Consider the following 11,962-nt stretch of genomic DNA (forward strand, 5'->3'; position numbering starts at 1 on the left):
CGCAGTCTACAGGGAACCACTGACTCTTTACGTGGTCGCTGACAGATATATGGCGAACTACACGTTGGCAGCTAAGTGCCACCTTCACGTGATGCCGTGGGCTTGCCTGACTTTCAGTTAAACATGACGTTCCCCGGTTCCGTGTTTTGTCTCACAAGCGTCCTGGCAGAAGCAAATGCTGTTGTAATGCGACTGCAACAGGTGGATGTTCCGGTCACAAATTTCTTGGAGGTGGGGAGACCGACGACATGTGCTGGTCCAGACACTTTAGGAGGAACCTGACCTGTTGCGTGTTATCGTCGATGTGACGAAATAGCTTGGAATTAGGCGACGCCAGTTTGGCCGTCTCAATGGTGTGAGATTGTGACGACGTGGGACGCCAGTGACGCGGTCAGCAATATTGACAAACTGGTGAGGCACTGGCGCGTACTCACTCTGAAGAACTGCGTGGACGTAAGTTGGTAGTCCTTTAAGCGGCAGCTTTCAGATGAAATGGTTGTGATTCTGCATGCTACCGCTGGAAGCGGCATTTGGCAGACAAAGTAAAACGACTTGCAGTCACCGAGTTGTATGTATTTGAGCTGCAAGTGGCACATGATATATGAGGAGTATTAGCTGTTGGTAAAGGTTATTTGCTGGCTAGCATGCGAGGATGCCCCAAATCTTGGTAGTGTAGTCGGTGCGCTGATCGGCAACGTCGTACTGGTAGCATGCCCGGTCCTTAGCGAGGCGTGCGAGGGAGAAATGTTCGTTGCTCTGCGCGAACCACAGTTCAGACCGAGTCCGCCAAAATTTACTACCAACATAACCCACTTTCAGAGTAATCGCCGCGTCGCCTTCTTTCGAGGTGCATCGTGCACCTACCTTCTGGTTTTCACGTGCTGCATGCGCTGAGCCAGCCGGCGTGCGTAAGGATCGGGGCATGACGACTGCTGAACGCTAAGTAATGGTTGCGTCCACGCGAACTTTTCAAAAGAAGGTTTTCCACTCCATAAGCGTTAACCTGCTGCTGATGCTCTCAAAGAACCTGTTGGAAGACCGCAGCTTCTTTGGAAAATATGTAAACTCTGAAATTGCGCTTTTGAGAGGTTCCCTTGAGCAGATTGAGAATGGCGTACCACTGGAGTTTGCTAATGTGGGCACATGAAGATGAGCATATTCACAATGATGGAAGATCAAGCCTAAACCACCCTCTTTCTGGCTCTTCACAATCCGTTCACTACAATAAGCACCTACTGAAAGTAATTTAGATTCAAAGAGCTGATTGAATCATGGCGCACAATGTCAATGTCATAGCCGTCTGCCTGAAGAATAGCCGTCTGCCTCCGCAGTACTTCCTATTGCATTACTTCTTTTCCTTGAACGTAATGTTCGAAATAAACTTTGAAATATTGAGGCCAGTTTTATTGAAAGCAAAATAGGTACATCTTCAAATATTTCGGCTAACACTTTGAAATAATTTGCAAGGCCGAGGAAGAACAGAGCCTAAGTGTAAAAGTACTGTATTCGCTCATTAAGTGCTAGTGACCTATTCATAAGAAAATAACACCCAATAACGCAAAAAATTCTGTGCTTTCCTGCCGCGTTTAAAGACACCTGGGAAATTGAGAAGGTTAAGTGAACTGTTCACGAACTCAGCAGGAGGCACAGAATGTCACTAACCTAAGCGGTGTCTTCGTCCTGCATTTCAAAGTCAAAGATGTTAGCCCAGGTATGACAAATAAGATTTGCTACCCTTCAATTGATCTTCAGATATTTTTTTAACTTTTCCGTGTTCAGGAAAGGAAATACTTCTTCAACGGCCTCTTGACATATGTTCAAAGTACTCAGCCAACGGTATATAAAGTGGCACAGTTAAAGTTTTCATCGCAAAGACAGAGCACTGATCTGTTACAGATATCGCAATGGTAAAAGTTATGTTCTTGGTGCTGTTTGCAGCCATTGGTAAGTAGATACCAATGGCTGCAAACTGCACACTTATATTCATGATTCGACCGAACAAAATAAAAATATTTATTTATCATTCGACACTTGTCGCCATTAGCTCTCAGCTATTGGTCAAAAGTTTTCGGACTATACACACTTCACCTGCCCATCACGCGAATTCAGAAAAAAGGCGGAAACTCACCGCGTCATGGTGACGTTTATCCGATAAGGATGTTATATTATGTCGAACCAAACTGAATCTTTTTCTGAATAGCCGCAGGCTGCCCGTTTCCAAAGATATAAATGATGGCTGCCGCCGATCACTCAGGCACTAGCTGCTCACCCCTGCCGGACAGCATGCGTTTATTTGCGTATAATAACCTTTCTGCTCGGAAGTGTAACGTTTTAGAGCACTATAGGCACGTTTGCGACCTCGCTTTGCCAACTTTTCTCAGCTAAGGATTTGTTCTGGCCGCATTCCTAACGTTCGGTTCTGCGCTACCGCTATTTTTAGGCCAGCCACGGCAAGCACATTAAGGGAAAGCGGACCAATCATAGACGCCCGCACCATCCTCTTTATCCCGTTATCTATTTTCAGTATGCTGGCTCGGCGCCATCGAAACCCTCTCCACTTGAGCGGGCTGCTTGCCACCTGACATCTAATTACAAAGGAAAAACTGCTGAATCTAGACAATGTTATTGGTTTTGAAAGCAAAGTGAGTGCCTTTAAACTCAGAGGGCCTTTATTTGGGGGTTTTAGGCAACACTGAGAGTCGCCGCCCGATGCTTACGTCGGTGGTTGGGAAAACTTGACGTCAGGAGATTGGAATAAAACACGTTTGAATAGTTTTACATTATAGGGACCCAGATCTGAAAACTGCTCCGAGTGCGGCGGAGTGAACATAACCCTAAAGTCCCTACGTTCCATGAATTATCATTTTGGCTTCCCTGGACATCTCTTACCCGTTGCCATCGAGATCGCACTGCCATTTCCGATGTCGATTGTTGAGTGAGGCTTGTAGCGCCGCTGCCTCAAAGCCTGTGGGAAGCCTTCAAAGGCGTGATGCACTTGTGTGCGCGAAAGCTGAGTAATGCGTCAGGCGGCAGCCGAGCCCCTGTATTGGTTCGATTTGGACACGATCGGTCGCCTATAGGCACTGCCGCAGAAATGCGTGCGTGGCATCCGAATGGAGAAGCATGGAGTGGTGGCGACTGCGAACGTTCAGATCTGTTCCATTGTTCGCCGCATACTGAATGACGCATACTCAGTGGCCCAAATTGGCGAAAGGTTCATGAAAAGCGGCACATACCCAGTACATTTCTGGCGCAGCTTCCTTATGAGTGGGTGTGCTGTTTTTGAAAAGCCCTTGTGATTTGGGTTTGATTCTGCTTGTTATCGGAGAAACTTGTTTGAAAAGAGGATCTTTTTCTACTTTGTAGAGTGGCAAATTCCCAGCAATACATACCTAACTATTGAAGTTGGGGTCAAAGGCGTTCGCTGAAGAGCTGTGCATACCTACTGGCATATGCCCAGTGTTGCAAGTGAGCACCAAAGTGGTTCATTGAAGAACACCACGGACTGATTGGCACGTACCCTGTGCTACAAATCAGCTTCATAGCGCTTTTTCGAGCAGTGGCGACTGCCCAGTATCAGACCTAAGTGGGATAAGTGCGGCTTCGAAGAGGCACACCTTTATGCATTTAATGTTACATACTCAGTGGCCCAAGTTATTCAGATCTTTGGGTTTGAGCCCTGCTCTCAGTACAGGGGGCTTGACGCCATACGCTTTGGACCAAGGATTACTCAATGACCCTGTCAGGCCGCAACACAAATAGAAATATACAAAGTTACAAGCACTCAAGGATATCTCCAGGAAAGGACGTGAAGTACCCTAAGAATACGAATGCATTGACAAAAATAGGCACCAAATGACGTCAGTGAACAACCAGTCCCCGCTCCCTCCTTACACCGGTGAAGCTTGGGGATAGCTCACATGTAGAGAAAATTCAAAGTTGAATGCAGAGCCAGTGCGAGCTTACGTATCTATCTCCTTGCACGGCACACACCCTCGCACATGGTTCAGTCACACAATAGGTCGAGGCACCCAGATACCGCCAAGGCCATATGGGTTTGCGCAAAGTAGGAAATTGAAATCTCAACTTACCACCATGGCTTTCGGCCGTGGTGCTGCAAGCTTAGAGAAAGAAAACAGCCCACGCCTGCGAGAGTACCGCGTCAGCTCTAAACCATACAATGCTTGTTGTACAGCTCGGGGGCTCCCATAGAAGTAGATGGGAATAGGGGAATCTTTCTCTGTAATTGCGGCACCGATTTTGACGATGTTAGTTGCACGAGTATTGCGAATAGAAAGTGAAATATACCAAGTGTACAAAGGGGAGTTTCAATTTACAACGCTGCTCTTTAAATGAAAATTTTGAAAATTCTGAAGTATCAAGTCTATCGTACTGCAGCACAGGGATAAGAAACAATCCAACAATGCTGTAAACTGTGCCTAAAACACATCTAAAGCAGAGGAAATAAGTGCGGTATACGTGGCTGTTCGATATGTCACTTTTTATTGCTGCAAAATGTTTGTGAGTCTTGTTGTAAGTTAAATGAATTTCCAGCTTCTTGATATATCTCATTTTAGCGATATAGCTTGGTATAAGAGATGCTGTGCATGTATAACTAAAGCTTTCCTTAGTGTCCCAGGCCACGCATTTGTAAAATTCCTGCTTCGTGTGGACTTCGTATTTCTTGTGCCAACTCTTCCAACTAAATACTCAAGAAAGATTAGATAAAAACGAAGTTGCAATACGCCGGCAATAAAGTTTGAGTTGCTAATATTTCTCTAAGAGCTTACTATATCACACGGTGAACATTTAAATTTTCGTGCGAGTGCGATTGCTGAAGTTGAAGTATAAGTTGCCTATCATTTAGCGTATACCGAATTATATACTTTATGTGCTGCTCTCCCACCAAAGCGGCGATCAATATTTACAGCTCGAGCTTTAGCTGTTGCTTCGGAAGTTGCACGTACTTAATTCTCAAAAGCGACATGATGAACAGCTGAGTCTGAAATTTTTTCATAACACGGCGGTGCAAAATGTTGTAAATCGGCAATGAGTCAGCTAGCTCTAACCGTTGTTGATTACTTAACTGAACACCTGGAAGCACATTTGTGAGCCAGCCCAGTATGTACATTTAGGTAGAAGCGAAAAACTCGCAAATGTATGCTAGTGTGGATGTTGATTCGGATTTCGTTGTTGAAAAAACGAATTCCGGAATGTATTTTGATAACTATGACAGGTTATATGCTTCTCTATATCTCTATATGCTTCTTATATCCCCAGATATATGTTCCTTATTATGCAATAACTTTGAACTTTTAAGCAAAGCCATAAATGTTGTAGAAAAATACATTTCCTAATCCGAAAACGTCAAAAGTGAGCATCTTCCCATTCTTTTAATGTGCAGTATTTGCCCACATGCTGCTGTTGCCATGCGTGACCTTGTAATTCCGAGACGCAACACTACACCTTTGTGTGCACGCGTATTGATGGCCTGTCTTACAAACTTCTTATTGGAAATGATTTCGCTTCGCCAACACCAAGATATCAAGGTGATGGTATGCCGGCTAGTTGCGTTCTTTATCTCCCCGGCACTCGCAGGAAATAACTAGCAGCTGCAGTACATAGATTTGAGGGCTTAGAATTTCCAAGTCGAGGTCAATCAACTAAGTCATTTATGTGAGGAAAGATTCACACGTATCGTACGTGTACTTGTTCTGATGTTCTAGTTTCGATTACACTTCGGAAACTTCTAGACTGTCAAGGTGCTTCAATGAGCGAATGTCTAGGTTTTAGTGAATTATTCAGGACAATAACACTGTATATCTTTTTTACAGCGGCTGACATCATCGAAGCCAGGCCTAATGAATTTGCAAAATAGCAATTGACTAATAATGGTTTGTATGCCAGACATAACACATGTGAACGAATTATATATGCATGTTTTTGCACATGGACAAAACCAGCACATATCTCCGACGCCAGTGATCGGGCTAACGAATACGATAATTTTGACAATGAGCACTACATATGAAGTGATGTTTACCTACAATGTTAGAAATATACGTACAATACAGTAATCAGCGCTGAAAACCTTTGAATGTTCTTCTTTATCTTGCCGTTGACACTTTTATTCGAAATATGATAATGCGTAGTTTTATTATTTATTTAGGAATTATTATGTATTTAGGTGGAAAACGAAAAAAAGATATCTGTATCTCCAAGCGATGAGAAATAACATTACCTTGCTACTTTCCAAGGTTCTTTCCAAGGCTTTCTTGCATGCTTTTAATGTTTGGCTCAATTAAGTGAAACACCAAGTATATTCAGCTGTATTCTATTTGAATAGAGAATTTCACAGATAATCAGGATATTGTAACGGTGAAGTAAATCTATTGCGGAACCGTAGCTTGGGACCGCAAAAAAAAATGACCGCCGTTGTACAGAAAGTCGTATGCACAGCCCTCCTTCTACCATGTGTCCTAGCTGACGTGGATGAAGCTGTTTGAAAAAAATGAGGCTGCCAGATTGAACAATGGCACCAACAGTGTTAAGATAGCAATGACCTTCTCACCAAGGGTCATCTTTTTCTATTATCATTGAATTGCTCAATATTCATAAATACTCTGTACCTATATTTACTCTCATATTTGCGTAATGCTGAACGTCAAATTTTGCGTCGCCTTGGAAATGTCATCGAGAACAGTTTCCTATTGACTGCATGTTCGAAGGTTATTTTGCTGGTTGTTGTGTTTGTGGTCCAAAACAGGAAAATAATTCGGAATGAAGGCGCACTTACGCATTTCGTGAGCACGACAGGAGCAGTGGTCAGAGAAAGAGATTCTGAGAATGAACACTATTCAATTGCTGACTTCTCGGTCATAAAAAATTGACAGGACGAAGGTGCAGCTATTTTCAGCTGCTCCAATCAAGCAACCGCGTCTGCACTTTTTGTTGCCTTCGCTTCAGTTGTATTTGTTTAGGATAGGGATAACTTTAATAAAGTACCGGCAAACGAGGGTTTAACGCGTCGTGATGCTTGCCATTCGCCGATCCAGGGTGATACTCTACTCTGCACTCCCCCAGTTGGGCCCGTTTGTAGTGGGTCATGCGGCTAGTGTTTTTCGAGCACATCCAGGGCCCGCTGGATGGCCCATAGTAGTGAGTCCTTGTCTGCAGACTGCAGTGCACCTTGAAGTTCGGGCGGGTAAGTCCTGGAGGTAGCTGCCGTCGAGAACATGGCACAGTCCCACATGATGTGCCATTGTTCCGCCGGAGCCGCTGCACAGACACCGCACAGCCCACTCAGATAGAGCTCTTGGTGAAGCACGTGCAGCATTGCGGGGGCGAGAAGTGACGCGGTCTGTATTTGCCTTATGATTACGGCCACCTCCCGACTGAGTGCCGGGTGGGGAAGCGGCATTGTCCGTCGAGCTAAGCGGTAACACTTGGTTACTTCGGCATAACTGGTCAATCTGTCCTTGGTTTCGAACCACCACACGGAACGGTCACTCTCGAGGGCGCCGCGCTAAGCCAGTGCGCAATGCCCACAAAAACAGTGTGACATGATCGCTTGGTAGCAGTAGCCAATAATTTCTTCACAAAGTCCGGTTTTGAGGTTCAGTAAGGCAGCCATTGAAAGCGCAGGTTTTTTGAAACCCGCTTTAAAAGGGCTGTCGTAGCGCCGACAAAATGTATTATCCCTGATTCCTAATGCCTTATGCCTTTTTCGCGACAACTTAGACACGTGAAAAAAAAACTGGAGAAAATGAAGAAACTCGGCAAATGTGCTATAAGATGTTTTCCAAGTCGACGCACAAGTTGACATTCGAGGGAGCGCTAGTTTTGAGGCAATTATGCATTTTGTCAAATAAATTCGGAAAGTAACATTCAAACAACAATATATAATAAATATTTAAATAAATTTGGTAATCAATATTAGCAAAAGAATCACCAGCATGCGTACACTGACTGCTAAAACACCTTTGGTCGCATAATCGATTTTAGCAGTCCTTCTTTAATGCGTAAGCTTTCCTGGGTGACTACCCTCGCAAAATCAGTCGGAGACGCAAAAGGCATCACACCATTTATTTTGAAGATAATTGGGAAATGTGCAAAGTCATCACAACTAACCTTCATTATGGCGTCTAGATGATTGGTAGCTTAAAATTGATAACGAAGAAGCGCAAATTAAAATAAAACACAGAGAACCATTATTTTCATACTGCATGAAAACATTATTTCACGTATTACTTTTATGCGTACAAAGATGCGTACCTTAAGATTAGCAAGTAAAAATGATAGAATAGCTGATTAGTAGAGATAATCATAGTCCAATACTGAATGGTCGGTAGCCTTAAAACAAGGGACGAAATGGTGACGTCCCCGCGCTGAAGTAAAAAACACGAAAACAACATAGAAGGAAATAATTTACAAAAATAAAATCGTACAGAGCGCTCCATTAAAAAGATTGTAAATCCGTGATTGTATGAAATATGAGTGCGTTTATGACGTTATAAAATGCGTAATCATAATACATCTGACCGGCAAGAAAATTTCACAGAAAGTCTGAGGGTCGTCTGCTGACGCGTAAGCATTCGTGGGCACCGGAAAAGCGATGGGCATACATGCATAGGCTGGGAAACGGAAGTTAACAAAAGGGAAGTTACAGTCGTGAAAGCGAATGCTTATGCATTAGTGGAGAATTGTCAGCGTTTCTCCAGTAATCTTCTAAGCCGCTTGACCTGCGTTAGCTAGAACACATTGTATAACTACGATCAACAACTGTCATATTTCTGACATCATAATTAGGGGAAGCTGCTTTTCAGCTTGTTGACAAATCTTGTGTGTATGGCGAAGCCCCATGTCATTCCGGCCACCTTTCTCGCTATGAGTTAATCGAGCAATACATGCACGAAAAGCATTCGAAGTGACCAAGGGCCACAAAAATTGTTCTGAAATATACTGGTCAAATACACCTAAAATTATATTATGAAGAGAAATATTGTGCACCGGGTGGCATGCCTAGTAGCTACGATACAATTGCTCTTTAATACAAGATGATACGTAAAAAAATTTGGCAGGCTCCCTCCTGAACAGGTTGCTAGCAACAGCCACGGCTTTTCATGTACAGTTGGCGAAAATTTGCAGAAGAAATTCGATGAAAAATTTTGAGTGCTTGCCGATTGGATTGTCATCTTCTAGCCGGGACAGATGAGTGCTATATAAGTGGCAACTCGAAGACTGCAAGATGACAGTTTAACTTTTATTATTACTGCACCCCTCCATGCTGGGTTCAGAAAACAAAAACAGCCGTGAAATAATAAAGAAACAAAATCACAAAGATAATACTGTTCTGTGTTCTAGTAGGAACCAGGTTGTGGGGGTTTTGTTCTCGAGAAGTATAAATGATGCATGATTAGTGTACTATGCTTGGATGATATTAGGAATAGCACCAGTATTATGCGCTTGAGAAATAGTGAATAACAAAACGCAGGCAGACCGGGGGAAGGACTGAAGTAGCATAGTGTGACAGGAGATTGATATCATTACTTGATTTTGCAGTTTTCAGAAAGCTACAGAGCATATTTATAGCCAGACGAGTCGCGACGTGATTGGCGACTGCGAACTAATGGGCATTTACATTTTATTTTCCATACGTTCCGTTTGGGAGCTTTCTAATATTTTGAGATTCTGTCAATTTAGTGAGTGTGAGGGTGGCTGGTTGGACTATAATCTGCTCCTTAATATTTCCCGAAATCAGCCTTCTGCGTGTTTATAAGTGCCAGGATATATTGACCTGAATCGTTGAATACGATATTTCTTTTACGTATATATGCCAACATGTGCATGACTGGAGTCACATTTATTGTAGAGCCAGGCTACAGTAAATTCAATAGTAGACACATACGTTTTAGCCTGATGGCCGAAACGGAGCAATACTTTCATTATTAGGAACATTCGACATTATTACCTTCCATACTCATTTCTGTAATTTCATTCACTCCGAAGCTGAATAAATACGAGTATGCAGTTTGCGATGCCGCAGTATTCCACTGACATTTGGGAAAGCATTTCAGTTGTAAAAGCATGGGAGTTGATAAAAGTCGTATCGAATCCGATAAGTTTGTTACCGACCTATAAGGGTTGATAAGTATGTGGACGATTACGCTAATGTTGATAGGGAGCTATAAAGATTAAGTCCGATGAGTTTGATAATTACCTATGCTAGTTCATAAGGACCCACTAGGGATGGATCAAGTCTGTTAAGGTTCATAACTACCGGTAAGGGTTCATAAGGTCTTACACACTTCGGATGAAGAGTCAACACACCATACAAGGCCAATAAAGCCTGCATATATTATGCCGTCTACAGCTTCGTCAATCGCGGTAAACAATGAGTCGTCTCGTATGCGAGGAGATGAGCGAGTGGCAGAATGCTCAAGCATACATAGAGAACTCCTTTGCAGTTTCTGAATAAATTTTAGTGCTGTTTTCGTTGACGCGATTCCTGAGCATGCACGCTGACTTCGGCTTTTACCGTGCAAGGACATTTAACCACAGAAATGTTAAGAAAAATGTATGTAGCTGTAGCCCATTGGATATCGTGTTTCGAATTGTAAGTGAAATTAGGCAATCGAACTCAAGCTATTAGATCGGCAATAATCATTCGTAAATAATTTTGTGACCTTGATTTCTTCTCAGGCAACGGAATTGTTTTGTATCCGCATCACATATCGCGATATTTAGTAGGTTGCCCCTGACAGCAACTTATAAACTATATTGTAAACATTGTTCGTGACCAACTATACCTATGTAGTAAGCACAGCGAAAGGAATTAGGTGAGTATTATATCTCCAGACACAAAATCCTCGTAACTGTGCGTGATGGGTTCATTCATTGATGCTTTTACTATTTCATCCGCCTACACTCAATTTAGTACATTCACTGCAGTCACGAAAACAAATAAGAAAAATACCTCGCACGTACTATTTGCACATAAGTCGAAAGGAACCCATCTTTGTGTTCTATTTTTTTTCTAACCAGTTCTTGAAAAGGGGCGTGAGGTAAATCTACTTTTGGATTTGACTTCACCAAAGAACGTTACCTATTTTGATGCCAACAAATTCTTTGAGTTAATGTACAGCATATATTCCACAGAAATACGATTAAAAACTGTAAACGGAGATGCAGATATAACTTACGACGAATACTCTAACGAAGATGACAAAGGGCAGAAGAACGGCGGCCCACATGGCGATGATGAGCAACGCGGTCCCTCGGATGCTGCACGACCGAAAGTTTCAAGAACTACTGGAAGCAAAGGAGGCTTTGATCGTCTTTCCTTGGGAGCCACATACAATTGAGGTGAGATTTAATTAGAAATTAGCGTAGCTGAGAGTGCCTGAAATGCATGTCTTTAAAAAGGAAAGTGAAAGAAAAGGAGATGATGTGAGTTCATTAATCCTACAAAAAGTTGCATGAGCGATAGCGCAACTCCTTTTTATTCAACGCATTTTCATTTACAGTGATAATGAAATGGGCTGAGTCTCAGTTTTCCTTTCCATCTCTATTGGCTTGATCTGTGAAATTTCGCGTTTGTGAATACTTATATACTAGACCTTCTGTAACTTATTTCCATTTTCATGCTGGTGGCGTCTATTTTCATAGTGAGCATCTGTGTGAAAACCACACCAAAATACTTACTCTGAATTAGGTGTCACATTTATTGTAGCCTAACTGCGAGTCGGCCTAGTTGGAACATATTCATATTTATACTTTTTATGCGCAAACAAACAGGGACGAAGAATAGGGGCAACACAAGGACAAGCGCTTATTGTATTGTTGTCTTTGCGCTCAGTTGTTTACGAAAACTACAGTTCTCGGACAAGAAAGTACGCGTACGGAAATATGTGCTAGCACTTTCTGTCATTAGTAATGACTCGCTTGAAGGCAAATACAAACA

The 11,962-nt window shown here is 42.7% G+C and overlaps 1 long non-coding RNA gene across 1 annotated transcript; it reads left to right on the forward strand.

The window, feature by feature from the left end:
* The first annotated feature begins 1,808 nt into the window (after positions 1–1,808).
* On the forward strand, positions 1,809–11,221 carry LOC142586942 (uncharacterized). The gene is made up of 3 exons (XR_012829307.1): positions 1,809–1,944; positions 5,835–5,894; positions 11,158–11,221. It is a non-coding gene; the product is annotated as an uncharacterized LOC142586942 (long non-coding RNA).
* The last annotated feature ends 741 nt before the right edge of the window (positions 11,222–11,962 follow it).

Source organism: Dermacentor variabilis, chromosome 7 (genome assembly GCF_050947875.1).
Source record: "Dermacentor variabilis isolate Ectoservices chromosome 7, ASM5094787v1, whole genome shotgun sequence".
Lineage (NCBI taxonomy): Eukaryota > Metazoa > Arthropoda > Arachnida > Ixodida > Ixodidae > Dermacentor > Dermacentor variabilis.